General features: G+C 29.6%; 1 protein-coding gene across 1 annotated transcript in view; it reads left to right on the top strand.

Moving 5' to 3' along the window:
* Positions 1 to 6,121, top strand: part of LOC119575444 (guanine deaminase-like) — a 50,470-nt gene that overhangs the window by 32,744 nt on the left and 11,605 nt on the right. The window lies entirely within an intron of this gene.

Raw genomic sequence — 6,121 nt, 5'->3', positions numbered from 1 at the left:
TAAAATTTTCCATTTGTACACTTGCAATTATATAATAATATATATATATATATATATTATTTTAATATATATATTTTATGTGTAGGCACACACGTTTATATATTAATATATATATATATATATATATATATATATTATATAATAAATTAATTATGTTATAAATTTATGTGTACACACACGACACACAACACACACACACACACACACACACACACACACAACACACACACACACCACACATATATATATATATATTATATATATATATTTTATATTTTATATATAAAATATATATATAATATAGGAACGTGGAAATCAGTGCAGTCACAGCCAAACCTTTACTTCGATTAATGATACAACTGAACCTGCTTTACATCACATTAGCAGCTCCGCACCTTTTCTCCCTTCTTTTATTCTATGCTTTTCTGCAAAACGTTACTTGCAGAACATTCATCACATAAAAAATTAGCACATAGCCTCTTTTTAATATTAAACAAGCAAATATAGATACTGCACCCATAAAATTTAAAATTTAGGTATTGCAGCATACAGGAAAAAAAAAAAAAAAAAAAAAAATTGATTCTGTTAAGAAAAAATCGGTGTCATTTAATTCCTGATCCATACGATATCCCACAGTTCGATGGTGAAAAACTCTCTTTTTGCCGGCTTTCTTGCCCACTTTTATACTTGGCGGTTCTGCAGGGCAACATCTTGAGAAAGGGTCGCGGAAGAAGTCAAGACCGCTTGTTCTCCAACTAGGTCGTTTAGTGGTTAAGACGTTCGTTATCCAATTGAAGATTTCGCGACGATAATATCAGAATTTGCAGACGGAACGGCGGCATTTATAGCAATATATAAACAAGCAACATAGATACTGAACCCATATTAATTAAAATTTAGGTATTGCAGCATACAAAAAAAAAAAATCTGATTCTGTTAAGAAAAATCGGTGTTTTTAAATTTACTGATCCATACGATATAGTCTTCTGTTCAGAAAGCTCTAGAAAGAAATAAAAACTAGTTGTCATTTCAAATAAGGACTGTGCGTATGATCATTATAACAAAAAAATTAAACTAAAAAGATGAATTTAATAAAGAAACGATTTTCAGAATTTACCTTCCTATACGGGACGACTCCGCATATTTTTATTATATAAAATGTGCAGATAATTGCAACGGGATTACTGTTTTATTTGTTCGAAGATGAAAAAAGGGTAAGGGTATAAATAACATAAATTCTTGGAATACAAGAAATACATTTTAAAATTTTTTACTGATACGATATACAGCAAAACAACTACCGAGTCAAAACACAAGAAAATGTTAAAAACACCTGTTAACTTTTCCCGAACCCAGTGAAGTTACTCTGGTCTGGATCCTGGGTCCTTCAAACCGTACAAGTCAGGGGACGATACCAATGCTGCCACCAAGATCTAAAGTATATTCTAAAAATCGGGGCTTTTATATACCCAAACTCGGTTTCACGACGCAACTCAACATAATATATAAATCAGGTTCTCCTTTATTGAAATTTTTCAAAGAGAACGAGTGTCATTTATTAAAAGAAAACGTTATTTCACATCGGATCCTAATTATCAAATGGCAACTTTCCTAAAAGTTCTTATCAAACAAAGGTTACTAACTCTGATACATGTAATCTTATATTTTTTTTTTTTCTTTTGTGCTTTTTAGTTATTCGTCTCTTTTTATTTTTCTTATTCTATTAGCTTAATTTTAAACATATTAACAATGTTATATATTTCTTTATTTCTGACTTTACATATTGTTTAGTCAACGGAGCATATTTCTAATAGTTAGAAAGTGTTTTTGTTGTAATAGCAATGAAAAAAGAAAAAATCACCTTACTGGGGTTCTGCTTTCATATGCATCATTGTTAGAATTGCGTGCGTGCGTTTTCAGATATCTAAATATTCGATTAACTTTTAAAGAAGTGTTATTCTTGCCAAAGCATATTTAAAAAACAAATATAGAAAACAATAAATATATCCCAAAAGATAAGATAAAAAAAAAAAAAATAAAATAAAACTACGAATTAGGAAAGAAAATGTAAAAGCAAGTATTCTAGTTAAGCATTCTACTTTTTTATCTTTATTTTTAGTTTTACCTTTTTCCTTTTGTGCTCCAATTCAAATATCTCCGTTGTTTGTCCACTTCATTTACACTCGTCTATGATGTGTTCCTTCTCCCCCCTTACCTCTATTCTCCTTCTTCTGTCTCTTCTTCTCTCTTTAAAAGGTCTTTATCTCGCAGATTTCCTTCTTTCACAACATTTTCCATTTGATTTCTCACCTTTTCATTAATCTTTTCTTCCTCTCTCTTCTTAATATCTTTACTTATAGAATATATGCACCAATACGTTATGGTTCCAGTTCGTCGTATTTTGAAACTGAAATGTGCTTTAAGAGTTAAGAGTATATTTTGATCTAAAAATGCAACTGAATGAGTGATTTTACGTGCGATTATTCACTTAAAATTGAATCGTGAAGATATCCCTTTTCCTTTCGTAATTTATGTTCATGCTTTTGATATTTGTCTTGCACATTTTTATTTATTTATAAATATACGCATATTTGTGTAAAAGAGATTTTTTTTTCTTAATATATGAAATTGCTTTCTTTTTTGTCTGAATGAAAAAAGTATGACAAAGTCCGTACATAACAGGAGTCTCCTCTTCACGTAAAATGCTAGTCATCACTGATAAAATTTATACATCTCTATAAGGCTGATGAAACATACTAATTTTTCACAAAAAAACCCGTAAAACCTTGCGCCTGCAATTAGGGTGATATGTAAATTTTATATATTATGTATATATATATATGTATATGTATTATATATTTTGTATATGTATATATATGTATATATATGTATATATATGTATATGTATATATATGTATATATATGTATATATATATATATATATATATATAAATATATATTTTATATATATATATATATATATGTGTGTGTGGTGTGTGTGTGGTGTGGTGTATGTGTGTATGTATGTATGTATGTGTGTTTGTGTATCACTGAATGAAGTTCATTCTATACCAAAGGCGAATACTCAAAGGCCACGTCTGCATCGCAACTCTCCTGCAACCCAATGAGTTTTCCCTAGCGTTGATTTTCCGTCTAGGGGGAAAAAATGTAAAAGAGTATAATTCGATAATAACTATAAAAATAAATTGATAATAATAAAAAAATTATGATGTTATAAAGGATCTCTCGCTTTGTAAAGTTATTAATTCTAAATGGTCACAACGAAATCAAAATAGACCGTTTTTAGAGAGCGATTTTACGACGGATACAGAGGAGAATATGAACACCAGAAATATCCATTACTACATATTAAAGCACAACTAGAAATAACAAATCTCAAAGTCTCTATTAAAATCTGAATCCCTAAAAAGAAAGAAAAGTTAAAAGAAACTTTGTTTTGTCAGCCACTGAGGGTCCGTTGTTGGACGTAGGCCTTCCAACTGTCTCCATTCTGCTTGGTTTCATGTTTTGGGGATTTTGGGCCTTACCCCACCGCGCTGGCCCATCGAGTTGGCGGGGTTTATAATGATAAAAAATATTTGTATATCATTAGACAAAGGACAGGTGAGGCCAACAGCTGGCCTGGCTGCCCAGGAGCGCCGTATCTAAATTAAGAAAACTTACTCCTGCATAATTCTAAACAGATAGTTATGATAACAACAACAATAATAATAATTGATAATAAAATGATAAAAAATAATAATAATGATGATATAATAATAATAATAATAATAATAATAATAATAATAATAATAATAATAATAATATAAAACTTTAAAAAATCACGCTGACAGAGGAACTGCCCGGGCCAAAATTGAATCCTTCTTCTTTAGGATGCAGAAAGGGAGCAACAGGCCCCCTCGGTTAAGTACAACCGCTACGCTAACTCTGGTTGGCCCACTCGGTAGCTGTATTGCTGCACATATTTAGAAAATTTAGAAATTATATTTTAAAATTAAAGTGAAAGTTGTTGAAATCAGTGTATTCCAAGAAATTTAGGTGATTTATCTTCGATTGATTTGTCCGGAAATTTTACAATAAAAAAAAAAAAAATTGTGAGTCGGGACCATAATTGTATTAATGTTTTATATTCTAAAAACTAAAAGAAGAGAGGGAGGAAAAGTATTGATGAAAAAGTGAAAAATAACTGGGGGAATGTTGTTAGTTTTGTTAATATTGTTTATATTGTTAATGTTATTTTTTTAATAACATTTAAAATTTAAAAAGTTCATATGAATTACCAAGGAAATTTTATAAGTAACAAAAAGCTCATTTTTAGATTCGTAGAAATCTCAATACACGGCGTAGATAATGGAGTAACTACACGTCTCCTCAGCTCTCATTTCTCTCTATTCATTCTTTTACATTTATATAATTAATTGAAAATGTATATAATGTTTGCAAAACTAAATTGTTTCATTTTCATTAGCTTTGACAATCACGGGCCAGTTGTTAAAATTGCACTTGTCTGCATATTAATTAACATAGATCAGCCGTAGACGTATATTTTTTTTCAATGATTAGCATTTTTTTTCTTACGTGAAAAGGAGAGAGCACTGTTATGTACGACTTTGTCATACTCTTTTCATTCAGACAAAAAGGGAAAGCATATATATATATATATATATATATAATATATATATATATTATATATAAAATATAATATATATAACATTTACTTCTTTTTCACAAGATATGCGTATATTTATAAATAAATAAAAATGTAGACAAGACGAATATCAAAAGCATGAACATAAATTACGAAAGAAAAAGGGATATCTTCACGATTCAATTTTAAGTGAATAATCGCACGTAAAAATCACTCATTTAGTTTGCATTTTCAGAAACAAAATATACTCTTAACTCTTAAAGCACATTTCAGTTTCAAAATACGACGAACTGGAACCATAAAATGTATTGGTGCATATATTTTATAAGTAAAAGATATTAAGAAGAGAGAGGAAGAAAAGATTAATGAAAAGGTGAGAAATCACTGGAAAATGTTGTGAAAAAAGGAAAAACTGCGAGATAAAGACGTATTAAAAAAGAGAAGAAGAGACAGAAGAAGGAGAATAAAAGGTAAGGGGGAGAAGGAACACATACATAGACGAGTGTAAATGAAGTGGACAAACAACGAGGGTATTTGAATTGGAGCACAAAGGAGAAAAGGTAAAACTAAAAATAAAGATATAAAAGTAGAATGCTTAACTAGAATACTTGCTTTTACATTTCCTTCCTAATTCGTTTTTTTATTTTTTTTATTTTCTTATCTTTGGTATTATTTATTTTTTTCTATATTTGTTTTCAAAAAATGCTTTGGCAAGAATAACACTTCTTAAGAGTTAACGAATATTTAGATATCTGAAAAACACGCACGCACGCAATTCTAACAATGATACATATGAAAGCAGAACCCCAGATAAGGTGATTTTTCTTATTTCATTACTATTACAACAAAAACACTTTCTAACATTAGAAAATATGCTCCGTTGACTAAACAATATGTAATGTCAGAAATAAAGACTATAACATTGTAACATTTATATTAAGCTAATGAATAAGAAAAATAAAAAGAGACGAATAACTAAAAAGCAACAAAAGAAAAAAATAAAGATAAGATACCTGTAACAGAGTTAGTAACCTTTGTTTGATAAGAACTTTGAGGGAAAGTTGACCATTTGATAATTTAGGGTCCGATGTGAAACTTACGTTTCTTTTAATACAATGAGCACTTTCGTTTTCTTTGAGATTTGCAATAAAGGGGAACCTGATTTATATATTATGTTGAGTTGCGTCGTGAAACCGAGTTGGGTATATAAAAGCCCGATTTTTTTTGAATATACTTTAGATCTTGGTGGCAGCATTGGTATCGTCTCTGATTTTTACGTTGAAGGACCCAGGATCGAGACCAGAGTAACTTCACTGGCTTCGGGAAAAGATAACAGTGTTGTTTTTTAACATTTGCTCGTGTTTGACTCGGTAGCTGTTTTGTGTATATCGATATCAGTAAAAAAATTAAAGTGTATTCTGTGTATTCCAAAAAAAATTTTGTTATTATCCC

The sequence above is a fragment of the Penaeus monodon genome, chromosome 7 (assembly GCF_015228065.2).
Source record: "Penaeus monodon isolate SGIC_2016 chromosome 7, NSTDA_Pmon_1, whole genome shotgun sequence".
In the NCBI taxonomy this organism is placed as follows: Eukaryota; Metazoa; Arthropoda; class Malacostraca; order Decapoda; family Penaeidae; genus Penaeus; species Penaeus monodon.
This window is presented reverse-complemented; position numbering and strand designations above follow the sequence as displayed.